Here is a 26,979-nt window from a genome sequence, read left to right as displayed (position 1 = left end):
GGACGACAGTACATTCCATCACATCCATCTAGTGTACACAGGTAGGTCCATTGTGGCGGGCAGGCGAGCGGGCGGGCTGCTTTATTGGCTGTTTGCTGTTCCCCTACTCCACTCCACATTTGACTGTTGTGCTGCAATCAATCAATCAATCAATCAATCAATCAATCAATCAATCAATCAATCAATCAATCAGTGGCTGGCTCAGGTGCAGCTCTTTAACTTACCTAAAAGGGAGGGCGGAGAGAAGACAAGGAAGGTGAATGAGGTGTTCCAATGTGAAATGCCGGAAACACAGAAACAGAGACGACACACAACAAGAGGTGGCAATCTATTCATTAATTGCATTTAATCAATGAGCTCATTATCACTCATGCATTGTCCAACAGGTGTTGAAATAATGGGATTAAAAGGGGAGATCCCTTCAGAAAGACAGAAACAATAGCAAAGACAAAAAACACTTTTGGAATCTGCTTTTAGTCAACACATAAGGAAAGGGTGCACCGGTCCTGGAAATACTGCAATACCAGGTCAATGCGTGGAGTGGACAGAGCAAGCTCTATTTCCATCTCCCTGTTCTAAAAATCCATTTAATATATGGTCCCCAGATAGGGGACGTATCAGATATTAAACTGATAAGAACAGATACTACACTTGATCTTAGCCAAAAGGCCGAGAAGCGATAACCCGAACGGGCCGCGCGTTGCCCGAGCCTGCCCGATACTGCTGTTCAGCCCTTGCAGCGATTCAGCCTACTTCTAGGCAATTCCATGGGGCCCTGCAGGCTCACACACTCACAGCTACACGGGAGGTGAATAAAGGCCGGAGAGGAAGCCAGACAGGATTTGCTTCTTTTGCTTGCACCACAATGCAGTGCTGAAAGAGGAGGAATCTACATAAAAACGCCTTCCTGGCAACGCCCAAATGCCCTGCTGCCATGCAGATAAACACTGGCAGCGGCAGCAAGTGCATGCCCACAGCCACCCCTTGTTCCTTCACACCTTGTATCAGCTGTAATCCAGTCCAGTCCAGTGCTGCCTGCTGAGCAGCACTGACCAACACTGCCTGGGCCCAGGCTTTTATCTCTGAGGCCCCATTATGATGTCAGAAAGCTGGCTCTGGAATCCTGAGGGCTCCACTATGACACGTGCAAAGTTCCGTCTGAACTTTATATAAGACGGTGAGGCTCAGTCAGTCACTCAGTGTTGCCTGAGAGGGCAACACTGCAACAGCCGGCCGCCAGGCTGTCTTTTTTTTGCACAGCTAGTTGCCTCCAGGAGGCCACAAGAGGGAGACAAGGGACTGCAAAATGGAAAATAGGCATCCACCAACTTTACAGACAACTTCTCCTTGCTCCTACAACCTCCATCCTTGCACAGTTTGTTATTCTTCTAGGTAACATAGTAACAAATCCAAATTGCTGCTCTCTTTGTAGGCAAGCAAGGCTTTGTTGCAACTGCAATTCTTACTTCTTCTTGAAATGTAGGGACGACAGTACATTCCATCACATCCATCTAGTGTACACAGGTAGGTCCATTGTGGCGGGCAGGCGAGCGGGCGGGCTGCTTTATTGGCTGTTTGCTGTTCCCCTACTCCACTCCACTATTTGACTGTTGTGCTGCATCAATCAATCAATCAATCAATCAATCAATCAATCAATCAATCAATCAATCAATCAGTGGCTGGCTCAGGTGCAGCTCTTTAACTTACCTAAAAGGGAGGGCGGAGAGAAGACAAGGAAGGTGAATGAGGTGTTCCAATGTGAAATGCCGGAAACACAGAAACACAGACGACACACAACAAGAGGTGGCAATCTATTCATTAATTGCATTTAATCAATGAGCTCATTATCACTCATGCATTGTCCAACAGGTGTTGAAATAATGGGATTAAAAGGGGAGATCCCTTCAGAAAGACAGAAACAATAGCAAAGACAAAAAACACTTTTGGAATCTGCTTTTAGTCAACACATAAGGAAAGGGTGCACCGGTCCTGGAAATACTGCAATACCAGGTCAATGCGTGGAGTGGACAGAGCAAGCTCTATTTCCATCTCCCTGTTCTAAAAATCCATTTAATATATGGTCCCCAGATAGGGGACGTATCAGATATTAAACTGATAAGAACAGATACTACACTTGATCTGATAAGAACAGATACTACACTTGATCTTAGCCAAAAGGCCGAGAAGCGATAACCCGAACGGGCCGCGCGTTGCCCGAGCCTGCCCGATACTGCTGTTCAGCCCTTGCAGCGATTCAGCCTACTTCTAGGCAATTCCATGGGGCCCTGCAGGCTCACACACTCACAGCTACACGGGAGGTGAATAAAGGCCGGAGAGGAAGCCAGACAGGATTTGCTTCTTTTGCTTGCACCACAATGCAGTGCTGAAAGAGGAGGAATCTACATAAAAACGCCTTCCTGGCAACGCCCAAATGCCCTGCTGCCATGCAGATAAACACTGGCAGCGGCAGCAAGTGCATGCCCACAGCCACCCCTTGTTCCTTCACACCTTGTATCAGCTGTAATCCAGTCCAGTCCAGTGCTGCCTGCTGAGCAGCACTGACCAACACTGCCTGGGCCCAGGCTTTTATCTCTGAGGCCCCATTATGATGTCAGAAAGCTGGCTCTGGAATCCTGAGGGCTCCACTATGACACGTGCAAAGTTCCGTCTGAACTTTATATAAGACGGTGAGGCTCAGTCAGTCACTCAGTGTTGCCTGAGAGGGCAACACTGCAACAGCCGGCCGCCAGGCTGTCTTTTTTTTGCACAGCTAGTTGCCTCCAGGAGGCCACAAGAGGGAGACAAGGGACTGCAAAATGGAAAATAGGCATCCACCAACTTTACAGACAACTTCTCCTTGCTCCTACAACCTCCATCCTTGCACAGTTTGTTATTCTTCTAGGTAACATAGTAACAAATCCAAATTGCTGCTCTCTTTGTAGGCAAGCAAGGCTTTGTTGCAACTGCAATTCTTACTTCTTCTTGAAATGTAGGGACGACAGTACATTCCATCACATCCATCTAGTGTACACAGGTAGGTCCATTGTGGCGGGCAGGCGAGCGGGCGGGCTGCTTTATTGGCTGTTTGCTGTTCCCCTACTCCACTCCACTATTTGACTGTTGTGCTGCATCAATCAATCAATCAATCAATCAATCAATCAATCAATCAATCAATCAATCAGTGGCTGGCTCAGGTGCAGCTCTTTAACTTACCTAAAAGGGAGGGCGGAGAGAAGACAAGGAAGGTGAATGAGGTGTTCCAATGTGAAATGCCGGAAACACAGAAACACAGACGACACACAACAAGAGGTGGCAATCTATTCATTAATTGCATTTAATCAATGAGCTCATTATCACTCATGCATTGTCCAACAGGTGTTGAAATAATGGGATTAAAAGGGGAGATCCCTTCAGAAAGACAGAAACAATAGCAAAGACAAAAAACACTTTTGGAATCTGCTTTTAGTCAACACATAAGGAAAGGGTGCACCGGTCCTGGAAATACTGCAATACCAGGTCAATGCGTGGAGTGGACAGAGCAAGCTCTATTTCCATCTCCCTGTTCTAAAAATCCATTTAATATATGGTCCCCAGATAGGGGACGTATCAGATATTAAACTGATAAGAACAGATACTACACTTGATCTTAGCCAAAAGGCCGAGAAGCGATAACCCGAACGGGCCGCGCGTTGCCCGAGCCTGCCCGATACTGCTGTTCAGCCCTTGCAGCGATTCAGCCTACTTCTAGGCAATTCCATGGGGCCCTGCAGGCTCACACACTCACAGCTACACGGGAGGTGAATAAAGGCCGGAGAGGAAGCCAGACAGGATTTGCTTCTTTTGCTTGCACCACAATGCAGTGCTGAAAGAGGAGGAATCTACATAAAAACGCCTTCCTGGCAACGCCCAAATGCCCTGCTGCCATGCAGATAAACACTGGCAGCGGCAGCAAGTGCATGCCCACAGCCACCCCTTGTTCCTTCACACCTTGTATCAGCTGTAATCCAGTCCAGTCCAGTGCTGCCTGCTGAGCAGCACTGACCAACACTGCCTGGGCCCAGGCTTTTATCTCTGAGGCCCCATTATGATGTCAGAAAGCTGGCTCTGGAATCCTGAGGGCTCCACTATGACACGTGCAAAGTTCCGTCTGAACTTTATATAAGACGGTGAGGCTCAGTCAGTCACTCAGTGTTGCCTGAGAGGGCAACACTGCAACAGCCGGCCGCCAGGCTGTCTTTTTTTTGCACAGCTAGTTGCCTCCAGGAGGCCACAAGAGGGAGACAAGGGACTGCAAAATGGAAAATAGGCATCCACCAACTTTACAGACAACTTCTCCTTGCTCCTACAACCTCCATCCTTGCACAGTTTGTTATTCTTCTAGGTAACATAGTAACAAATCCAAATTGCTGCTCTCTTTGTAGGCAAGCAAGGCTTTGTTGCAACTGCAATTCTTACTTCTTCTTGAAATGTAGGGACGACAGTACATTCCATCACATCCATCTAGTGTACACAGGTAGGTCCATTGTGGCGGGCAGGCGAGCGGGCGGGCTGCTTTATTGGCTGTTTGCTGTTCCCCTACTCCACTCCACTATTTGACTGTTGTGCTGCATCAATCAATCAATCAATCAATCAATCAATCAATCAATCAATCAATCAATCAATCAGTGGCTGGCTCAGGTGCAGCTCTTTAACTTACCTAAAAGGGAGGGCGGAGAGAAGACAAGGAAGGTGAATGAGGTGTTCCAATGTGAAATGCCGGAAACACAGAAACACAGACGACACACAACAAGAGGTGGCAATCTATTCATTAATTGCATTTAATCAATGAGCTCATTATCACTCATGCATTGTCCAACAGGTGTTGAAATAATGGGATTAAAAGGGGAGTTCCCTTCAGAAAGACAGAAACAATAGCAAAGACAAAAAACACTTTTGGAATCTGCTTTTAGTCAACACATAAGGAAAGGGTGCACCGGTCCTGGAAATACTGCAATACCAGGTCAATGCGTGGAGTGGACAGAGCAAGCTCTATTTCCATCTCCCTGTTCTAAAAATCCATTTAATATATGGTCCCCAGATAGGGGACGTATCAGATATTAAACTGATAAGAACAGATACTACACTTGATCTTAGCCAAAAGGCCGAGAAGCGATAACCCGAACGGGCCGCGCGTTGCCCGAGCCTGCCCGATACTGCTGTTCAGCCCTTGCAGCGATTCAGCCTACTTCTAGGCAATTCCATGGGGCCCTGCAGGCTCACACACTCACAGCTACACGGGAGGTGAATAAAGGCCGGAGAGGAAGCCAGACAGGATTTGCTTCTTTTGCTTGCACCACAATGCAGTGCTGAAAGAGGAGGAATCTACATAAAAACGCCTTCCTGGCAACGCCCAAATGCCCTGCTGCCATGCAGATAAACACTGGCAGCGGCAGCAAGTGCATGCCCACAGCCACCCCTTGTTCCTTCACACCTTGTATCAGCTGTAATCCAGTCCAGTCCAGTGCTGCCTGCTGAGCAGCACTGACCAACACTGCCTGGGCCCAGGCTTTTATCTCTGAGGCCCCATTATGATGTCAGAAAGCTGGCTCTGGAATCCTGAGGGCTCCACTATGACACGTGCAAAGTTCCGTCTGAACTTTATATAAGACGGTGAGGCTCAGTCAGTCACTCAGTGTTGCCTGAGAGGGCAACACTGCAACAGCCGGCCGCCAGGCTGTCTTTTTTTTGCACAGCTAGTTGCCTCCAGGAGGCCACAAGAGGGAGACAAGGGACTGCAAAATGGAAAATAGGCATCCACCAACTTTACAGACAACTTCTCCTTGCTCCTACAACCTCCATCCTTGCACAGTTTGTTATTCTTCTAGGTAACATAGTAACAAATCCAAATTGCTGCTCTCTTTGTAGGCAAGCAAGGCTTTGTTGCAACTGCAATTCTTACTTCTTCTTGAAATGTAGGGACGACAGTACATTCCATCACATCCATCTAGTGTACACAGGTAGGTCCATTGTGGCGGGCAGGCGAGCGGGCGGGCTGCTTTATTGGCTGTTTGCTGTTCCCCTACTCCACTCCACTATTTGACTGTTGTGCTGCATCAATCAATCAATCAATCAATCAATCAATCAATCAATCAATCAATCAATCAATCAGTGGCTGGCTCAGGTGCAGCTCTTTAACTTACCTAAAAGGGAGGGCGGAGAGAAGACAAGGAAGGTGAATGAGGTGTTCCAATGTGAAATGCCGGAAACACAGAAACACAGACGACACACAACAAGAGGTGGCAATCTATTCATTAATTGCATTTAATCAATGAGCTCATTATCACTCATGCATTGTCCAACAGGTGTTGAAATAATGGGATTAAAAGGGGAGATCCCTTCAGAAAGACAGAAACAATAGCAAAGACAAAAAACACTTTTGGAATCTGCTTTTAGTCAACACATAAGGAAAGGGTGCACCGGTCCTGGAAATACTGCAATACCAGGTCAATGCGTGGAGTGGACAGAGCAAGCTCTATTTCCATCTCCCTGTTCTAAAAATCCATTTAATATATGGTCCCCAGATAGGGGACGTATCAGATATTAAACTGATAAGAACAGATACTACACTTGATCTTAGCCAAAAGGCCGAGAAGCGATAACCCGAACGGGCCGCGCGTTGCCCGAGCCTGCCCGATACTGCTGTTCAGCCCTTGCAGCGATTCAGCCTACTTCTAGGCAATTCCATGGGGCCCTGCAGGCTCACACACTCACAGCTACACGGGAGGTGAATAAAGGCCGGAGAGGAAGCCAGACAGGATTTGCTTCTTTTGCTTGCACCACAATGCAGTGCTGAAAGAGGAGGAATCTACATAAAAACGCCTTCCTGGCAACGCCCAAATGCCCTGCTGCCATGCAGATAAACACTGGCAGCGGCAGCAAGTGCATGCCCACAGCCACCCCTTGTTCCTTCACACCTTGTATCAGCTGTAATCCAGTCCAGTCCAGTGCTGCCTGCTGAGCAGCACTGACCAACACTGCCTGGGCCCAGGCTTTTATCTCTGAGGCCCCATTATGATGTCAGAAAGCTGGCTCTGGAATCCTGAGGGCTCCACTATGACACGTGCAAAGTTCCGTCTGAACTTTATATAAGACGGTGAGGCTCAGTCAGTCACTCAGTGTTGCCTGAGAGGGCAACACTGCAACAGCCGGCCGCCAGGCTGTCTTTTTTTTGCACAGCTAGTTGCCTCCAGGAGGCCACAAGAGGGAGACAAGGGACTGCAAAATGGAAAATAGGCATCCACCAACTTTACAGACAACTTCTCCTTGCTCCTACAACCTCCATCCTTGCACAGTTTGTTATTCTTCTAGGTAACATAGTAACAAATCCAAATTGCTGCTCTCTTTGTAGGCAAGCAAGGCTTTGTTGCAACTGCAATTCTTACTTCTTCTTGAAATGTAGGGACGACAGTACATTCCATCACATCCATCTAGTGTACACAGGTAGGTCCATTGTGGCGGGCAGGCGAGCGGGCGGGCTGCTTTATTGGCTGTTTGCTGTTCCCCTACTCCACTCCACTATTTGACTGTTGTGCTGCATCAATCAATCAATCAATCAATCAATCAATCAATCAATCAATCAATCAATCAATCAATCAATCAATCAGTGGCTGGCTCAGGTGCAGCTCTTTAACTTACCTAAAAGGGAGGGCGGAGAGAAGACAAGGAAGGTGAATGAGGTGTTCCAATGTGAAATGCCGGAAACACAGAAACACAGACGACACACAACAAGAGGTGGCAATCTATTCATTAATTGCATTTAATCAATGAGCTCATTATCACTCATGCATTGTCCAACAGGTGTTGAAATAATGGGATTAAAAGGGGAGATCCCTTCAGAAAGACAGAAACAATAGCAAAGACAAAAAACACTTTTGGAATCTGCTTTTAGTCAACACATAAGGAAAGGGTGCACCGGTCCTGGAAATACTGCAATACCAGGTCAATGCGTGGAGTGGACAGAGCAAGCTCTATTTCCATCTCCCTGTTCTAAAAATCCATTTAATATATGGTCCCCAGATAGGGGACGTATCAGATATTAAACTGATAAGAACAGATACTACACTTGATCTTAGCCAAAAGGCCGAGAAGCGATAACCCGAACGGGCCGCGCGTTGCCCGAGCCTGCCCGATACTGCTGTTCAGCCCTTGCAGCGATTCAGCCTACTTCTAGGCAATTCCATGGGGCCCTGCAGGCTCACACACTCACAGCTACACGGGAGGTGAATAAAGGCCGGAGAGGAAGCCAGACAGGATTTGCTTCTTTTGCTTGCACCACAATGCAGTGCTGAAAGAGGAGGAATCTACATAAAAACGCCTTCCTGGCAACGCCCAAATGCCCTGCTGCCATGCAGATAAACACTGGCAGCGGCAGCAAGTGCATGCCCACAGCCACCCCTTGTTCCTTCACACCTTGTATCAGCTGTAATCCAGTCCAGTCCAGTGCTGCCTGCTGAGCAGCACTGACCAACACTGCCTGGGCCCAGGCTTTTATCTCTGAGGCCCCATTATGATGTCAGAAAGCTGGCTCTGGAATCCTGAGGGCTCCACTATGACACGTGCAAAGTTCCGTCTGAACTTTATATAAGACGGTGAGGCTCAGTCAGTCACTCAGTGTTGCCTGAGAGGGCAACACTGCAACAGCCGGCCGCCAGGCTGTCTTTTTTTTGCACAGCTAGTTGCCTCCAGGAGGCCACAAGAGGGAGACAAGGGACTGCAAAATGGAAAATAGGCATCCACCAACTTTACAGACAACTTCTCCTTGCTCCTACAACCTCCATCCTTGCACAGTTTGTTATTCTTCTAGGTAACATAGTAACAAATCCAAATTGCTGCTCTCTTTGTAGGCAAGCAAGGCTTTGTTGCAACTGCAATTCTTACTTCTTCTTGAAATGTAGGGACGACAGTACATTCCATCACATCCATCTAGTGTACACAGGTAGGTCCATTGTGGCGGGCAGGCGAGCGGGCGGGCTGCTTTATTGGCTGTTTGCTGTTCCCCTACTCCACTCCACTATTTGACTGTTGTGCTGCATCAATCAATCAATCAATCAATCAATCAATCAATCAATCAATCAGTGGCTGGCTCAGGTGCAGCTCTTTAACTTACCTAAAAGGGAGGGCGGAGAGAAGACAAGGAAGGTGAATGAGGTGTTCCAATGTGAAATGCCGGAAACACAGAAACACAGACGACACACAACAAGAGGTGGCAATCTATTCATTAATTGCATTTAATCAATGAGCTCATTATCACTCATGCATTGTCCAACAGGTGTTGAAATAATGGGATTAAAAGGGGAGATCCCTTCAGAAAGACAGAAACAATAGCAAAGACAAAAAACACTTTTGGAATCTGCTTTTAGTCAACACATAAGGAAAGGGTGCACCGGTCCTGGAAATACTGCAATACCAGGTCAATGCGTGGAGTGGACAGAGCAAGCTCTATTTCCATCTCCCTGTTCTAAAAATCCATTTAATATATGGTCCCCAGATAGGGGACGTATCAGATATTAAACTGATAAGAACAGATACTACACTTGATCTTAGCCAAAAGGCCGAGAAGCGATAACCCGAACGGGCCGCGCGTTGCCCGAGCCTGCCCGATACTGCTGTTCAGCCCTTGCAGCGATTCAGCCTACTTCTAGGCAATTCCATGGGGCCCTGCAGGCTCACACACTCACAGCTACACGGGAGGTGAATAAAGGCCGGAGAGGAAGCCAGACAGGATTTGCTTCTTTTGCTTGCACCACAATGCAGTGCTGAAAGAGGAGGAATCTACATAAAAACGCCTTCCTGGCAACGCCCAAATGCCCTGCTGCCATGCAGATAAACACTGGCAGCGGCAGCAAGTGCATGCCCACAGCCACCCCTTGTTCCTTCACACCTTGTATCAGCTGTAATCCAGTCCAGTCCAGTGCTGCCTGCTGAGCAGCACTGACCAACACTGCCTGGGCCCAGGCTTTTATCTCTGAGGCCCCATTATGATGTCAGAAAGCTGGCTCTGGAATCCTGAGGGCTCCACTATGACACGTGCAAAGTTCCGTCTGAACATTATATAAGACGGTGAGGCTCAGTCAGTCACTCAGTGTTGCCTGAGAGGGCAACACTGCAACAGCCGGCCGCCAGGCTGTCTTTTTTTTGCACAGCTAGTTGCCTCCAGGAGGCCACAAGAGGGAGACAAGGGACTGCAAAATGGAAAATAGGCATCCACCAACTTTACAGACAACTTCTCCTTGCTCCTACAACCTCCATCCTTGCACAGTTTGTTATTCTTCTAGGTAACATAGTAACAAATCCAAATTGCTGCTCTCTTTGTAGGCAAGCAAGGCTTTGTTGCAACTGCAATTCTTACTTCTTCTTGAAATGTAGGGACGACAGTACATTCCATCACATCCATCTAGTGTACACAGGTAGGTCCATTGTGGCGGGCAGGCGAGCGGGCGGGCTGCTTTATTGGCTGTTTGCTGTTCCCCTACTCCACTCCACTATTTGACTGTTGTGCTGCATCAATCAATCAATCAATCAATCAATCAATCAATCAATCAATCAATCAATCAGTGGCTGGCTCAGGTGCAGCTCTTTAACTTACCTAAAAGGGAGGGCGGAGAGAAGACAAGGAAGGTGAATGAGGTGTTCCAATGTGAAATGCCGGAAACACAGAAACACAGACGACACACAACAAGAGGTGGCAATCTATTCATTAATTGCATTTAATCAATGAGCTCATTATCACTCATGCATTGTCCAACAGGTGTTGAAATAATGGATTAAAAGGGGAGATCCCTTCAGAAAGACAGAAACAATAGCAAAGACAAAAACACTTTTGGAATCTGCTTTTAGTCAACACATAAGGAAAGGGTGCACCGGTCCTGGAAATACTGCAATACCAGGTCAATGCGTGGAGTGGACAGAGCAAGCTCTATTTCCATCTCCCTGTTCTAAAATCCATTTAATATATATGGTCCCCAGATAGGGGACGTATCAGATATTAAACTGATAAGAACAGATACTACACTTGATCTTAGCCAAAAGGCCGAGAAGCGATAACCCGAACGGGCCGCGCGTTGCCCGAGCCTGCCCGATACTGCTGTTCAGCCCTTGCAGCGATTCAGCCTACTTCTAGGCAATTCCATGGGGCCCTGCAGGCTCACACACTCACAGCTACACGGGAGGTGCATAAAGGCCGGAGAGGAAGCCAGACAGGATTGCTTCTTTTGCTTGCACCACAATGCAGTGCTGAAAGAGGAGGAATCTACATAAAAACGCCTTCCTGGCAACGCCCAAATGCCATGCTGCCATGCAGATAAACACTGGCAGCGGCAGCAAGTGCATGCCCACAGCCACCCCTTGTTCCTTCACACCTTGTATCAGCTGTATCCAGTCCAGTCCAGTGCTGCCTGCTGAGCAGCACTGACCAACACTGCCTGGGCCCAGGCTTTTATCTCTGAGGCCCCATTATGATGTCAGAAAGCTGGCTCTGGAATCCTGAGGGCTCCACTATGACACGTGCAAAGTTCCGTCTGAACTTTATATAAGACGGTGAGGCTCAGTCAGTCACTCAGTGTTGCCTGAGAGGGCAACACTGCAACAGCCGGCCGCCAGGCTGTCTTTTTTTTGCACAGCTAGTTGCCTCCAGGAGGCCACAAGAGGGAGACAAGGGACTGCAAAATGGAAAATAGCATCCACCAACTTTACAGACAACTTCTTCCTTGCTCCTACAACACTCCATCCTTGCACAGTTGTTATTCTTAGGCAAGCAAGGCTTTGTTGCAACTGCAATTCTTACTTCTTCTTGAAATGTAGGGACGACAGTACATTCCATTACATCCATCTAGTGTACACAGGTAGGTCCATTGTGGCGGGCAGGTGAGCGGGCGGGCTGCTTTATTGGCTGTTTGCTGTTCCCCTACTCCACTCCACTATTTGACTGTTGTGCTGCAATCAATCAATCAATCAATCAATCAATCAATCAATCAATCAATCAATCAGTGGCTGGCTCAGGTGCAGCTCTTTAACTTACCTAAAAGGGAGGGCGGAGAGAAGACAAGGAAGGTGAATGAGGAGTTCCAATGTGAAATGCCGGAAACACAGAAACACAGACGACACACAACAAGAGGTGGCAATCTATTCATTAATTGCATTTAATCAATGAGCTCATTATCACTCATGCATTGTCCAACAGGTGTTGAAATAATGGGATTAAAAGGGGAGATCCCTTCAGAAAGACAGAAACAATAGCAAAGACAAAAAACACTTTTGGAATCTGCTTTTAGTCAACACATAAGGAAAGGGTGCACCGGTCCTGGAAATACTGCAATACCAGGTCAATGCGTGGAGTGGACAGAGCAAGCTCTATTTCCATCTCCCTGTTCTAAAAATCCATTTAATATATGGTCCCCAGATAGGGGACGTATCAGATATTAAACTGATAAGAACAGATACTACACTTGATCTTAGCCAAAAGGCCGAGAAGCGATAACCCGAACGGGCCGCGCGTTGCCCGAGCCTGCCCGATACTGCTGTTCAGCCCTTGCAGCGATTCAGCCTACTTCTAGGCAATTCCATGGGGCCCTGCAGGCTCACACACTCACAGCTACACGGGAGGTGAATAAAGGCCGGAGAGGAAGCCAGACAGGATTTGCTTCTTTTGCTTGCACCACAATGCAGTGCTGAAAGAGGAGGAATCTACATAAAAACGCCTTCCTGGCAACGCCCAAATGCCCTGCTGCCATGCAGATAAACACTGGCAGCGGCAGCAAGTGCATGCCCACAGCCACCCCTTGTTCCTTCACACCTTGTATCAGCTGTAATCCAGTCCAGTCCAGTGCTGCCTGCTGAGCAGCACTGACCAACACTGCCTGGGCCCAGGCTTTTATCTCTGAGGCCCCATTATGATGTCAGAAAGCTGGCTCTGGAATCCTGAGGGCTCCACTATGACACGTGCAAAGTTCCGTCTGAACTTTATATAAGACGGTGAGGCTCAGTCAGTCACTCAGTGTTGCCTGAGAGGGCAACACTGCAACAGCCGGCCGCCAGGCTGTCTTTTTTTTGCACAGCTAGTTGCCTCCAGGAGGCCACAAGAGGGAGACAAGGGACTGCAAAATGGAAAATAGGCATCCACCAACTTTACAGACAACTTCTCCTTGCTCCTACAACCTCCATCCTTGCACAGTTTGTTATTCTTCTAGGTAACATAGTAACAAATCCAAATTGCTGCTCTCTTTGTAGGCAAGCAAGGCTTTGTTGCAACTGCAATTCTTACTTCTTCTTGAAATGTAGGGACGACAGTACATTCCATCACATCCATCTAGTGTACACAGGTAGGTCCATTGTGGCGGGCAGGCGAGCGGGCGGGCTGCTTTATTGGCTGTTTGCTGTTCCCCTACTCCACTCCACTATTTGACTGTTGTGCTGCATCAATCAATCAATCAATCAATCAATCAATCAATCAATCAGTGGCTGGCTCAGGTGCAGCTCTTTAACTTACCTAAAAGGGAGGGCGGAGAGAAGACAAGGAAGGTGAATGAGGTGTTCCAATGTGAAATGCCGGAAACACAGAAACACAGACGACACACAACAAGAGGTGGCAATCTATTCATTAATTGCATTTAATCAATGAGCTCATTATCACTCATGCATTGTCCAACAGGTGTTGAAATAATGGGATTAAAAGGGGAGATCCCTTCAGAAAGACAGAAACAATAGCAAAGACAAAAAACACTTTTGGAATCTGCTTTTAGTCAACACATAAGGAAAGGGTGCACCGGTCCTGGAAATACTGCAATACCAGGTCAATGCGGGGAGTGGACAGAGCAAGCTCTATTTCCATCTCCCTGTTCTAAAAATCCATTTAATATATGGTCCCCAGATAGGGGACGTATCAGATATTAAACTGATAAGAACAGATACTACACTTGATCTTAGCCAAAAGGCCGAGAAGCGATAACCCGAACGGGCCGCGCGTTGCCCGAGCCTGCCCGATACTGCTGTTCAGCCCTTGCAGCGATTCAGCCTACTTCTAGGCAATTCCATGGGGCCCTGCAGGCTCACACACTCACAGCTACACGGGAGGTGAATAAAGGCCGGAGAGGAAGCCAGACAGGATTTGCTTCTTTTGCTTGCACCACAATGCAGTGCTGAAAGAGGAGGAATCTACATAAAAACGCCTTCCTGGCAACGCCCAAATGCCCTGCTGCCATGCAGATAAACACTGGCAGCGGCAGCAAGTGCATGCCCACAGCCACCCCTTGTTCCTTCACACCTTGTATCAGCTGTAATCCAGTCCAGTCCAGTGCTGCCTGCTGAGCAGCACTGACCAACACTGCCTGGGCCCAGGCTTTTATCTCTGAGGCCCCATTATGATGTCAGAAAGCTGGCTCTGGAATCCTGAGGGCTCCACTATGACACGTGCAAAGTTCCGTCTGAACTTTATATAAGACGGTGAGGCTCAGTCAGTCACTCAGTGTTGCCTGAGAGGGCAACACTGCAACAGCCGGCCGCCAGGCTGTCTTTTTTTTGCACAGCTAGTTGCCTCCAGGAGGCCACAAGAGGGAGACAAGGGACTGCAAAATGGAAAATAGGCATCCACCAACTTTACAGACAACTTCTCCTTGCTCCTACAACCTCCATCCTTGCACAGTTTGTTATTCTTCTAGGTAACATAGTAACAAATCCAAATTGCTGCTCTCTTTGTAGGCAAGCAAGGCTTTGTTGCAACTGCAATTCTTACTTCTTCTTGAAATGTAGGGACGACAGTACATTCCATTACATCCATCTAGTGTACACAGGTAGGTCCATTGTGGCGGGCAGGTGAGCGGGCGGGCTGCTTTATTGGCTGTTTGCTGTTCCCCTACTCCACTCCACTATTTGACTGTTGTGCTGCATCAATCAATCAATCAATCAATCAATCAATCAATCAATCAATCAATCAATCAATCAATCAATCAGTGGCTGGCTCAGGTGCAGCTCTTTAACTTACCTAAAAGGGAGGGCGGAGAGAAGACAAGGAAGGTGAATGAGGAGTTCCAATGTGAAATGCCGGAAACACAGAAACACAGACGACACACAACAAGAGGTGGCAATCTATTCATTAATTGCATTTAATCAATGAGCTCATTATCACTCATGCATTGTCCAACAGGTGTTGAAATAATGGGATTAAAAGGGGAGATCCCTTCAGAAAGACAGAAACAATAGCAAAGACAAAAAACACTTTTGGAATCTGCTTTTAGTCAACACATAAGGAAAGGGTGCACCGGTCCTGGAAATACTGCAATACCAGGTCAATGCGTGGAGTGGACAGAGCAAGCTCTATTTCCATCTCCCTGTTCTAAAAATCCATTTAATATATGGTCCCCAGATAGGGGACGTATCAGATATTAAACTGATAAGAACAGATACTACACTTGATCTTAGCCAAAAGGCCGAGAAGCGATAACCCGAACGGGCCGCGCGTTGCCCGAGCCTGCCCGATACTGCTGTTCAGCCCTTGCAGCGATTCAGCCTACTTCTAGGCAATTCCATGGGGCCCTGCAGGCTCACACACTCACAGCTACACGGGAGGTGAATAAAGGCCGGAGAGGAAGCCAGACAGGATTTGCTTCTTTTGCTTGCACCACAATGCAGTGCTGAAAGAGGAGGAATCTACATAAAAACGCCTTCCTGGCAACGCCCAAATGCCCTGCTGCCATGCAGATAAACACTGGCAGCGGCAGCAAGTGCATGCCCACAGCCACCCCTTGTTCCTTCACACCTTGTATCAGCTGTAATCCAGTCCAGTCCAGTGCTGCCTGCTGAGCAGCACTGACCAACACTGCCTGGGCCCAGGCTTTTATCTCTGAGGCCCCATTATGATGTCAGAAAGCTGGCTCTGGAATCCTGACTCCACTATGACACGTGCAAAGTTCCGTCTGAACTTTATATAAGACGGTGAGGCTCAGTCAGTCACTCAGTGTTGCCTGAGAGGGCAACACTGCAACAGCCGGCCGCCAGGCTGTCTTTTTTTTGCACAGCTAGTTGCCTCCAGGAGGCCACAAGAGGGAGACAAGGGACTGCAAAATGGAAAATAGGCATCCACCAACTTTACAGACAACTTCTCCTTGCTCCTACAACCTCCATCCTTGCACAGTTTGTTATTCTTCTAGGTAACATAGTAACAAATCCAAATTGCTGCTCTCTTTGTAGGCAAGCAAGGCTTTGTTGCAACTGCAATTCTTACTTCTTCTTGAAATGTAGGGACGACAGTACATTCCATCACATCCATCTAGTGTACACAGGTAGGTCCATTGTGGCGGGCAGGCGAGCGGGCGGGCTGCTTTATTGGCTGTTTGCTGTTCCCCTACTCCACTCCACTATTTGACTGTTGTGCTGCATCAATCAATCAATCAATCAATCAATCAATCAATCAATCAATCAATCAATCAATCAATCAGTGGCTGGCTCAGGTGCAGCTCTTTAACTTACCTAAAAGGGAGGGCGGAGAGAAGACAAGGAAGGTGAATGAGGTGTTCCAATGTGAAATGCCGGAAACACAGAAACACAGACGACACACAACAAGAGGTGGCAATCTATTCATTAATTGCATTTAATCAATGAGCTCATTATCACTCATGCATTGTCCAACAGGTGTTGAAATAATGGGATTAAAAGGGGAGATCCCTTCAGAAAGACAGAAACAATAGCAAAGACAAAAAACACTTTTGGAATCTGCTTTTAGTCAACACATAAGGAAAGGGTGCACCGGTCCTGGAAATACTGCAATACCAGGTCAATGCGTGGAGTGGACAGAGCAAGCTCTATTTCCATCTCCCTGTTCTAAAAATCCATTTAATATATGGTCCCCAGATAGGGGACGTATCAGATATTAAACTGATAAGAACAGATACTACACTTGATCTTAGCCAAAAGGCCGAGAAGCGATAACCCGAACGGGCCGCGCGTTGCCCGAGCCTGCCCGATACTGCTGTTCAGCCCTTGCAGCGATTCAGCCTACTTCTAGGCAATTCCATGGGGCCCTGCAGGCTCACACACTCACAGCTACACGGGAGGTGAATAAAGGCCGGAGAGGAAGCCAGACAGGATTTGCTTCTTTTGCTTGCACCACAATGCAGTGCTGAAAGAGGAGGAATCTACATAAAAACGCCTTCCTGGCAACGCCCAAATGCCCTGCTGCCATGCAGATAAACACTGGCAGCGGCAGCAAGTGCATGCCCACAGCCACCCCTTGTTCCTTCACACCTTGTATCAGCTGTAATCCAGTCCAGTCCAGTGCTGCCTGCTGAGCAGCACTGACCAACACTGCCTGGGCCCAGGCTTTTATCTCTGAGGCCCCATTATGATGTCAGAAAGCTGGCTCTGGAATCCTGAGGGCTCCACTATGACACGTGCAAAGTTCCGTCTGAACTTTATATAAGACGGTGAGGCTCAGTCAGTCACTCAGTGTTGCCTGAGAGGGCAACACTGCAACAGCCGGCCGCCAGGCTGTCTTTTTTTTGCACAGCTAGTTGCCTCCAGGAGGCCACAAGAGGGAGACAAGGGACTGCAAAATGGAAAATAGGCATCCACCAACTTTACAGACAACTTCTCCTTGCTCCTACAACCTCCATCCTTGCACAGTTTGTTATTCTTCTAGGTAACATAGTAACAAATCCAAATTGCTGCTCTCTTTGTAGGCAAGCAAGGCTTTGTTGCAACTGCAATTCTTACTTCTTCTTGAAATGTAGGGACGACAGTACATTCCATCACATCCATCTAGTGTACACAGGTAGGTCCATTGTGGCGGGCAGGCGAGCGGGCGGGCTGCTTTATTGGCTGTTTGCTGTTCCCCTACTCCACTCCACTATTTGACTGTTGTGCTGCATCAATCAATCAATCAATCAATCAATCAATCAATCAATCAGTGGCTGGCTCAGGTGCAGCTCTTTAACTTACCTAAAAGGGAGGGCGGAGAGAAGACAAGGAAGGTGAATGAGGTGTTCCAATGTGAAATGCCGGAAACACAGAAACACAGACGACACACAACAAGAGGTGGCAATCTATTCATTAATTGCATTTAATCAATGAGCTCATTATCACTCATGCATTGTCCAACAGGTGTTGAAATAATGGGATTAAAAGGGGAGATCCCTTCAGAAAGACAGAAACAATAGCAAAGACAAAAAACACTTTTGGAATCTGCTTTTAGTCAACACATAAGGAAAGGGTGCACCGGTCCTGGAAATACTGCAATACCAGGTCAATGCGTGGAGTGGACAGAGCAAGCTCTATTTCCATCTCCCTGTTCTAAAAATCCATTTAATATATGGTCCCCAGATAGGGGACGTATCAGATATTAAACTGATAAGAACAGATACTACACTTGATCTTAGCCAAAAGGCCGAGAAGCGATAACCCGAACGGGCCGCGCGTTGCCCGAGCCTGCCCGATACTGCTGTTCAGCCCTTGCAGCGATTCAGCCTACTTCTAGGCAATTCCATGGGGCCCTGCAGGCTCACACACTCACAGCTACACGGGAGGTGAATAAAGGCCGGAGAGGAAGCCAGACAGGATTTGCTTCTTTTGCTTGCACCACAATGCAGTGCTGAAAGAGGAGGAATCTACATAAAAACGCCTTCCTGGCAACGCCCAAATGCCCTGCTGCCATGCAGATAAACACTGGCAGCGGCAGCAAGTGCATGCCCACAGCCACCCCTTGTTCCTTCACACCTTGTATCAGCTGTAATCCAGTCCAGTCCAGTGCTGCCTGCTGAGCAGCACTGACCAACACTGCCTGGGCCCAGGCTTTTATCTCTGAGGCCCCATTATGATGTCAGAAAGCTGGCTCTGGAATCCTGAGGGCTCCACTATGACACGTGCAAAGTTCCGTCTGAACTTTATATAAGACGGTGAGGCTCAGTCAGTCACTCAGTGTTGCCTGAGAGGGCAACACTGCAACAGCCGGCCGCCAGGCTGTCTTTTTTTTGCACAGCTAGTTGCCTCCAGGAGGCCACAAGAGGGAGACAAGGGACTGCAAAATGGAAAATAGGCATCCACCAACTTTACAGACAACTTCTCCTTGCTCCTACAACCTCCATCCTTGCACAGTTTGTTATTCTTCTAGGTAACATAGTAACAAATCCAAATTGCTGCTCTCTTTGTAGGCAAGCAAGGCTTTGTTGCAACTGCAATTCTTACTTCTTCTTGAAATGTAGGGACGACAGTACATTCCATCATATCCATCTAGTGTACACAGGTAGGTCCATTGTGGCGGGCAGGCGAGCGGGCGGGCTGCTTTATTGGCTGTTTGCTGTTCCCCTACTCCACTCCACTATTTGACTGTTGTGCTGCATCAATCAATCAATCAATCAATCAATCAATCAATCAATCAATCAATCAATCAATCAGTGGCTGGCTCAGGTGCAGCTCTTTAACTTACCTAAAAGGGAGGGCGGAGAGAAGACAAGGAAGGTGAATGAGGTGTTCCAATGTGAAATGCCGGAAACACAGAAACACAGACGACACACAACAAGAGGTGGCAATCTATTCATTAATTGCATTTAATCAATGAGCTCATTATCACTCATGCATTGTCCAACAGGTGTTGAAATAATGGGATTAAAAGGGGAGATCCCTTCAGAAAGACAGAAACAATAGCAAAGACAAAAAACACTTTTGGAATCTGCTTTTAGTCAACACATAAGGAAAGGGTGCACCGGTCCTGGAAATACTGCAATACCAGGTCAATGCGTGGAGTGGACAGAGCAAGCTCTATTTCCATCTCCCTGTTCTAAAAATCCATTTAATATATGGTCCCCAGATAGGGGACGTATCAGATATTAAACTGATAAGAACAGATACTACACTTGATCTTAGCCAAAAGGCCGAGAAGCGATAACCCGAACGGGCCGCGCGTTGCCCGAGCCTGCCCGATACTGCTGTTCAGCCCTTGCAGCGATTCAGCCTACTTCTAGGCAATTCCATGGGGCCCTGCAGGCTCACACACTCACAGCTACACGGGAGGTGAATAAAGGCCGGAGAGGAAGCCAGACAGGATTTGCTTCTTTTGCTTGCACCACAATGCAGTGCTGAAAGAGGAGGAATCTACATAAAAACGCCTTCCTGGCAACGCCCAAATGCCCTGCTGCCATGCAGATAAACACTGGCAGCGGCAGCAAGTGCATGCCCACAGCCACCCCTTGTTCCTTCACACCTTGTATCAGCTGTAATCCAGTCCAGCAGTGCTGCCTGCTGAGCAGCACTGACCAACACTGCCTGGGCCCAGGCTTTTATCTCTGAGGCCCCATTATGATGTCAGAAAGCTGGCTCTGGAATCCTGAGGGCTCCACTATGACACGTGCAAAGTTCCGTCTGAACTTTATATAAGACGGTGAGGCTCAGTCAGTCACTCAGTGTTGCCTGAGAGGGCAACACTGCAACAGCCGGCCGCCAGGCTGTCTTTTTTTTGCACAGCTAGTTGCCTCCAGGAGGCCACAAGAGGGAGACAAGGGACTGCAAAATGGAAAATAGGCATCCACCAACTTTACAGACAACTTCTCCTTGCTCCTACAACCTCCATCCTTGCACAGTTTGTTATTCTTCTAGGTAACATAGTAACAAATCCAAATTGCTGCTCTCTTTGTAGGCAAGCAAGGCTTTGTTGCAACTGCAATTCTTACTTCTTCTTGAAATGTAGGGACGACAGTACATTCCATCACATCCATCTAGTGTACACAGGTAGGTCCATTGTGGCGGGCAGGCGAGCGGGCGGGCTGCTTTATTGGCTGTTTGCTGTTCCCCTACTCCACTCCACTATTTGACTGTTGTGCTGCATCAATCAATCAATCAATCAATCAATCAATCAATCAATCAATCAATCAGTGGCTGGCTCAGGTGCAGCTCTTTAACTTACCTAAAAGGGAGGGCGGAGAGAAGACAAGGAAGGTGAATGAGGTGTTCCAATGTGAAATGCCGGAAACACAGAAACACAGACGACACACAACAAGAGGTGGCAATCTATTCATTAATTGCATTTAATCAATGAGCTCATTATCACTCATGCATTGTCCAACAGGTGTTGAAATAATGGGATTAAAAGGGGAGATCCCTTCAGAAAGACAGAAACAGTAGCAAAGACAAAAAACACTTTTGGAATCTGCTTTTAGTCAACACATAAGGAAAGGGTGCACCGGTCCTGGAAATACTGCAATACCAGGTCAATGCGTGGAGTGGACAGAGCAAGCTCTATTTCCATCTCCCTGTTCTAAAAATCCATTTAATATATGGTCCCCAGATAGGGGACGTATCAGATATTAAACTGATAAGAACAGATACTACACTTGATCTTAGCCAAAAGGCCGAGAAGCGATAACCCGAACGGGCCGCGCGTTGCCCGAGCCTGCCCGATACTGCTGTTCAGCCCTTGCAGCGATTCAGCCTACTTCTAGGCAATTCCATGGGGCCCTGCAGGCTCACACACTCACAGCTACACGGGAGGTGAATAAAGGCCGGAGAGGAAGCCAGACAGGATTTGCTTCTTTTGCTTGCACCACAATGCAGTGCTGAAAGAGGAGGAATCTACATAAAAACGCCTTCCTGGCAACGCCCAAATGCCCTGCTGCCATGCAGATAAACACTGGCAGCGGCAGCAAGTGCATGCCCACAGCCACCCCTTGTTCCTTCACACCTTGTATCAGCTGTAATCCAGTCCAGTCCAGTGCTGCCTGCTGAGCAGCACTGACCAACACTGCCTGGGCCCAGGCTTTTATCTCTGAGGCCCCATTATGATGTCAGAAAGCTGGCTCTGGAATCCTGAGGGCTCCACTATGACACGTGCAAAGTTCCGTCTGAACTTTATATAAGACGGTGAGGCTCAGTCAGTCACTCAGTGTTGCCTGAGAGGGCAACACTGCAACAGCCGGCCGCCAGGCTGTCTTTTTTTTGCACAGCTAGTTGCCTCCAGGAGGCCACAAGAGGGAGACAAGGGACTGCAAAATGGAAAATAGGCATCCACCAACTTTACAGACAACTTCTCCTTGCTCCTACAACCTCCATCCTTGCACAGTTTGTTATTCTTCTAGGTAACATAGTAACAAATCCAAATTGCTGCTCTCTTTGTAGGCAAGCAAGGCTTTGTTGCAACTGCAATTCTTACTTCTTCTTGAAATGTAGGGACGACAGTACATTCCATCACATCCATCTAGTGTACACAGGTAGGTCCATTGTGGCGGGCAGGCGAGCGGGCGGGCTGCTTTATTGGCTGTTTGCTGTTCCCCTACTCCACTCCACTATTTGACTGTTGTGCTGCATCAATCAATCAATCAATCAATCAATCAATCAATCAATCAATCAGTGGCTGGCTCAGGTGCAGCTCTTTAACTTACCTAAAAGGGAGGGCGGAGAGAAGACAAGGAAGGTGAATGAGGTGTTCCAATGTGAAATGCCGGAAACACAGAAACACAGACGACACACAACAAGAGGTGGCAATCTATTCATTAATTGCATTTAATCAATGAGCTCATTATCACTCATGCATTGTCCAACAGGTGTTGAAATAATGGGATTAAAAGGGGAGATCCCTTCAGAAAGACAGAAACAATAGCAAAGACAAAAAACACTTTTGGAATCTGCTTTTAGTCAACACATAAGGAAAGGGTGCACCGGTCCTGGAAATACTGCAATACCAGGTCAATGCGTGGAGTGGACAGAGCAAGCTCTATTTCCATCTCCCTGTTCTAAAAATCCATTTAATATATGGTCCCCAGATAGGGGACGTATCAGATATTAAACTGATAAGAACAGATACTACACTTGATCTTAGCCAAAAGGCCGAGAAGCGATAACCCGAACGGGCCGCGCGTTGCCCGAGCCTGCCCGATACTGCTGTTCAGCCCTTGCAGCGATTCAGCCTACTTCTAGGCAATTCCATGGGGCCCTGCAGGCTCACACACTCACAGCTACACGGGAGGTGAATAAAGGCCGGAGAGGAAGCCAGACAGGATTTGCTTCTTTTGCTTGCACCACAATGCAGTGCTGAAAGAGGAGGAATCTACATAAAAACGCCTTCCTGGCAACGCCCAAATGCCCTGCTGCCATGCAGATAAACACTGGCAGCGGCAGCAAGTGCATGCCCACAGCCACCCCTTGTTCCTTCACACCTTGTATCAGCTGTAATCCAGTCCAGTCCAGTGCTGCCTGCTGAGCAGCACTGACCAACACTGCCTGGGCCCAGGCTTTTATCTCTGAGGCCCCATTATGATGTCAGAAAGCTGGCTCTGGAATCCTGAGGGCTCCACTATGACACGTGCAAAGTTCCGTCTGAACTTTATATAAGACGGTGAGGCTCAGTCAGTCACTCAGTGTTGCCTGAGAGGGCAACACTGCAACAGCCGGCCGCCAGGCTGTCTTTTTTTTGCACAGCTAGTTGCCTCCAGGAGGCCACAAGAGGGAGACAAGGGACTGCAAAATGGAAAATAGGCATCCACCAACTTTACAGACAACTTCCCCTTGCTCCTACAACCTCCATCCTTGCACAGTTTGTTATTCTTCTAGGTAACATAGTAACAAATCCAAATTGCTGCTCTCTTTGTAGGCAAGCAAGGCTTTGTTGCAACTGCAATTCTTACTTCTTCTTGAAATGTAGGGACGACAGTACATTCCATCACATCCATCTAGTGTACACAGGTAGGTCCATTGTGGCGGGCAGGCGAGCGGGCGGGCTGCTTTATTGGCTGTTTGCTGTTCCCCTACTCCACTCCACTATTTGACTGTTGTGCTGCATCAATCAATCAATCAATCAATCAATCAATCAATCAATCAATCAATCAATCAATCAATCAGTGGCTGGCTCAGGTGCAGCTCTTTAACTTACCTAAAAGGGAGGGCGGAGAGAAGACAAGGAAGGTGAATGAGGTGTTCCAATGTGAAATGCCGGAAACACAGAAACACAGACGACACACAACAAGAGGTGGCAATCTAGTCATTAATTGCATTTAATCAATGAGCTCATTATCACTCATGCATTGTCCAACAGGTGTTGAAATAATGGGATTAAAAGGGGAGATCCCTTCAGAAAGACAGAAACAATAGCAAAGACAAAAAACACTTTTGGAATCTGCTTTTAGTCAACACATAAGGAAAGGGTGCACCGGTCCTGGAAATACTGCAATACCAGGTCAATGCGTGGAGTGGACAGAGCAAGCTCTATTTCCATCTCCCTGTTCTAAAAATCCATTTAATATATGGTCCCCAGATAGGGGACGTATCAGATATTAAACTGATAAGAACAGATACTACACTTGATCTTAGCCAAAAGGCCGAGAAGCGATAACCCGAACGGGCCGCGCGTTGCCCGAGCCTGCCCGATACTGCTGTTCAGCCCTTGCAGCGATTCAGCCTACTTCTAGGCAATTCCATGGGGCCCTGCAGGCTCACACACTCACAGCTACACGGGAGGTGAATAAAGGCCGGAGAGGAAGCCAGACAGGATTTGCTTCTTTTTGCTTGCACCACAATGCAGTGCTGAAAGAGGAGGAATCTACATAAAAACGCCTTCCTGGCAACGCCCAAATGCCCTGCTGCCATGCAGATAAACACTGGCAGCGGCAGCAAGTGCATGCCCACAGCCAGCCCTTGTTCCTTCACACCTTGTATCAGCTGTAATCCAGTCCAGTCCAGTGCTGCCTGCTGAGCAGCACTGACCAACACTGCCTGGGCCCAGGCTTTTATCTCTGAGGCCCCATTATGATGTCAGAAAGCTGGCTCTGGAATCCTGAGGGCTCCACTATGACACGTGCAAAGTTCCGTCTGAACTTTATATAAGACGGTGAGGCTCAGTCAGTCACTCAGTGTTGCCTGAGAGGGCAACACTGCAACAGCCGGCCGCCAGGCTGTCTTTTTTTTGCACAGCTAGTTGCCTCCAGGAGGCCACAAGAGGGAGACAAGGGACTGCAAAATGGAAAATAGGCATCCACCAACTTTACAGACAACTTCTCCTTGCTCCTACAACCTCCATCCTTGCACAGTTTGTTATTCTTCTAGGTAACATAGTAACAAATCCAAATTGCTGCTCTCTTTGTAGGCAAGCAAGGCTTTGTTGCAACTGCAATTCTTACTTCTTCTTGAAATGTAGGGACGACAGTACATTCCATCACATCCATCTAGTGTACACAGGTAGGTCCATTGTGGCGGGCAGGCGAGCGGGCGGGCTGCTTTATTGGCTGTTTGCTGTTCCCCTACTCCACTCCACTATTTGACTGTTGTGCTGCATCAATCAATCAATCAATCAATCAATCAATCAATCAATCAATCAATCAATCAGTGGCTGGCTCAGGTGCAGCTCTTTAACTTACCTAAAAGGGAGGGCGGAGAGAAGACAAGGAAGGTGAATGAGGTGTTCCAATGTGAAATGCCGGAAACACAGAAACACAGACGACACACAACAAGAGGTGGCAATCTATTCATTAATTGCATTTAATCAATGAGCTCATTATCACTCATGCATTGTCCAACAGGTGTTGAAATAATGGGATTAAAAGGGGAGATCCCTTCAGAAAGACAGAAACAATAGCAAAGACAAAAAACACTTTTGGAATCTGCTTTTAGTCAACACATAAGGAAAGGGTGCACCGGTCCTGGAAATACTGCAATACCAGGTCAATGCGTGGAGTGGACAGAGCAAGCTCTATTTCCATCTCCCTGTTCTAAAAATCCATTTAATATATGGTCCCCAGATAGGGGACGTATCAGATATTAAACTGATAAGAACAGATACTACACTTGATCTTAGCCAAAAGGCCGAGAAGCGATAACCCGAACGGGCCGCGCGTTGCCCGAGCCTGCCCGATACTGCTGTTCAGCCCTTGCAGCGATTCAGCCTACTTCTAGGCAATTCCATGGGGCCCTGCAGGCTCACACACTCACAGCTACACGGGAGGTGAATAAAGGCCGGAGAGGAAGCCAGACAGGATTTGCTTCTTTTGCTTGCACCACAATGCAGTGCTGAAAGAGGAGGAATCTACATAAAAACGCCTTCCTGGCAACGCCCAAATGCCCTGCTGCCATGCAGATAAACACTGGCAGCGGCAGCAAGTGCATGCCCACAGCCACCCCTTGTTCCTTCACACCTTGTATCAGCTGTAATCCAGTCCAGTCCAGTGCTGCCTGCTGAGCAGCACTGACCAACACTGCCTGGGCCCAGGCTTTTATCTCTGAGGCCCCATTATGATGTCAGAAAGCTGGCTCTGGAATCCTGAGGGCTCCACTATGACACGTGCAAAGTTCCGTCTGAACTTTATATAAGACGGTGAGGCTCAGTCAGTCACTCAGTGTTGCCTGAGAGGGCAACACTGCAACAGCCGGCCGCCAGGCTGTCTTTTTTTTGCACAGCTAGTTGCCTCCAGGAGGCCACAAGAGGGAGACAAGGGACTGCAAAATGGAAAATAGGCATCCACCAACTTTACAGACAACTTCTCCTTGCTCCTACAACCTCCATCCTTGCACAGTTTGTTATTCTTCTAGGTAACATAGTAACAAATCCAAATTGCTGCTCTCTTTGTAGGCAAGCAAGGCTTTGTTGCAACTGCAATTCTTACTTCTTCTTGAAATGTAGGGACGACAGTACATTCCATCACATCCATCTAGTGTACACAGGTAGGTCCATTGTGGCGGGCAGGCGAGCGGGCGGGCTGCTTTATTGGCTGTTTGCTGTTCCCCTACTCCACTCCACTATTTGACTGTTGTGCTGCATCAATCAATCAATCAATCAATCAATCAATCAATCAGTGGCTGGCTCAGGTGCAGCTCTTTAACTTACCTAAAAGGGAGGGCGGAGAGAAGACAAGGAAGGTGAATGAGGTGTTCCAATGTGAAATGCCGGAAACACAGAAACACAGACGACACACAACAAGAGGTGGCAATCTATTCATTAATTGCATTTAATCAATGAGCTCATTATCACTCATGCATTGTCCA

General features: G+C 47.8%; 17 non-coding genes and 1 pseudogene across 17 annotated transcripts; all 18 read right to left on the bottom strand.

Moving 5' to 3' along the window:
- Positions 1-490: 490 nt before the first annotated feature.
- On the bottom strand, positions 491-681 carry LOC142693709 (U2 spliceosomal RNA). The gene has a single exon (XR_012862025.1). It is a non-coding gene; the product is annotated as a U2 spliceosomal RNA (small nuclear RNA).
- A 1,292-nt stretch (positions 682-1,973) lies between these two features.
- LOC142693750 (U2 spliceosomal RNA) lies at positions 1,974-2,191 on the bottom strand (annotated as a pseudogene).
- Positions 2,192-3,479: 1,288 nt separating this feature from the next.
- LOC142693708 (U2 spliceosomal RNA) lies at positions 3,480-3,670 on the bottom strand. Its single transcript, XR_012862024.1, has one exon. It is a non-coding gene; the product is annotated as a U2 spliceosomal RNA (small nuclear RNA).
- A 1,292-nt stretch (positions 3,671-4,962) lies between these two features.
- LOC142693707 (U2 spliceosomal RNA) lies at positions 4,963-5,153 on the bottom strand. Its single transcript, XR_012862023.1, has one exon. It is a non-coding gene; the product is annotated as a U2 spliceosomal RNA (small nuclear RNA).
- Positions 5,154-6,445: 1,292 nt separating this feature from the next.
- On the bottom strand, positions 6,446-6,636 carry LOC142693706 (U2 spliceosomal RNA). The gene has a single exon (XR_012862022.1). It is a non-coding gene; the product is annotated as a U2 spliceosomal RNA (small nuclear RNA).
- Positions 6,637-7,940: 1,304 nt separating this feature from the next.
- On the bottom strand, positions 7,941-8,131 carry LOC142693705 (U2 spliceosomal RNA). The gene has a single exon (XR_012862021.1). It is a non-coding gene; the product is annotated as a U2 spliceosomal RNA (small nuclear RNA).
- Positions 8,132-9,411: 1,280 nt separating this feature from the next.
- LOC142693704 (U2 spliceosomal RNA) lies at positions 9,412-9,602 on the bottom strand. The gene has a single exon (XR_012862020.1). It is a non-coding gene; the product is annotated as a U2 spliceosomal RNA (small nuclear RNA).
- Positions 9,603-10,888: 1,286 nt separating this feature from the next.
- On the bottom strand, positions 10,889-11,080 carry LOC142693746 (U2 spliceosomal RNA). Its single transcript, XR_012862057.1, has one exon. It is a non-coding gene; the product is annotated as a U2 spliceosomal RNA (small nuclear RNA).
- A 1,241-nt stretch (positions 11,081-12,321) lies between these two features.
- On the bottom strand, positions 12,322-12,512 carry LOC142693703 (U2 spliceosomal RNA). Its single transcript, XR_012862019.1, has one exon. It is a non-coding gene; the product is annotated as a U2 spliceosomal RNA (small nuclear RNA).
- A 1,276-nt stretch (positions 12,513-13,788) lies between these two features.
- LOC142693738 (U2 spliceosomal RNA) lies at positions 13,789-13,979 on the bottom strand. Its single transcript, XR_012862050.1, has one exon. It is a non-coding gene; the product is annotated as a U2 spliceosomal RNA (small nuclear RNA).
- A 1,300-nt stretch (positions 13,980-15,279) lies between these two features.
- Positions 15,280-15,470, bottom strand: LOC142693701 (U2 spliceosomal RNA). The gene has a single exon (XR_012862017.1). It is a non-coding gene; the product is annotated as a U2 spliceosomal RNA (small nuclear RNA).
- Positions 15,471-16,763: 1,293 nt separating this feature from the next.
- Positions 16,764-16,954, bottom strand: LOC142693700 (U2 spliceosomal RNA). Its single transcript, XR_012862016.1, has one exon. It is a non-coding gene; the product is annotated as a U2 spliceosomal RNA (small nuclear RNA).
- A 1,276-nt stretch (positions 16,955-18,230) lies between these two features.
- On the bottom strand, positions 18,231-18,421 carry LOC142693698 (U2 spliceosomal RNA). Its single transcript, XR_012862015.1, has one exon. It is a non-coding gene; the product is annotated as a U2 spliceosomal RNA (small nuclear RNA).
- Positions 18,422-19,713: 1,292 nt separating this feature from the next.
- On the bottom strand, positions 19,714-19,904 carry LOC142693697 (U2 spliceosomal RNA). The gene has a single exon (XR_012862014.1). It is a non-coding gene; the product is annotated as a U2 spliceosomal RNA (small nuclear RNA).
- A 1,282-nt stretch (positions 19,905-21,186) lies between these two features.
- LOC142693696 (U2 spliceosomal RNA) lies at positions 21,187-21,377 on the bottom strand. The gene has a single exon (XR_012862013.1). It is a non-coding gene; the product is annotated as a U2 spliceosomal RNA (small nuclear RNA).
- Positions 21,378-22,657: 1,280 nt separating this feature from the next.
- On the bottom strand, positions 22,658-22,848 carry LOC142693695 (U2 spliceosomal RNA). The gene has a single exon (XR_012862012.1). It is a non-coding gene; the product is annotated as a U2 spliceosomal RNA (small nuclear RNA).
- Positions 22,849-24,144: 1,296 nt separating this feature from the next.
- Positions 24,145-24,335, bottom strand: LOC142693694 (U2 spliceosomal RNA). The gene has a single exon (XR_012862011.1). It is a non-coding gene; the product is annotated as a U2 spliceosomal RNA (small nuclear RNA).
- Positions 24,336-25,624: 1,289 nt separating this feature from the next.
- Positions 25,625-25,815, bottom strand: LOC142693693 (U2 spliceosomal RNA). The gene has a single exon (XR_012862010.1). It is a non-coding gene; the product is annotated as a U2 spliceosomal RNA (small nuclear RNA).
- Between the last annotated feature and the right edge of the window lie 1,164 nt (positions 25,816-26,979).

This window comes from Rhinoderma darwinii (genome assembly GCF_050947455.1).
Source record: "Rhinoderma darwinii isolate aRhiDar2 chromosome 5 unlocalized genomic scaffold, aRhiDar2.hap1 SUPER_5_unloc_44, whole genome shotgun sequence".
NCBI classification, from domain to species: Eukaryota; Metazoa; Chordata; class Amphibia; order Anura; family Rhinodermatidae; genus Rhinoderma; species Rhinoderma darwinii.
Note: the sequence above shows the minus strand (reverse complement) of the source record. Positions and strands in the feature narration are given on the sequence as shown.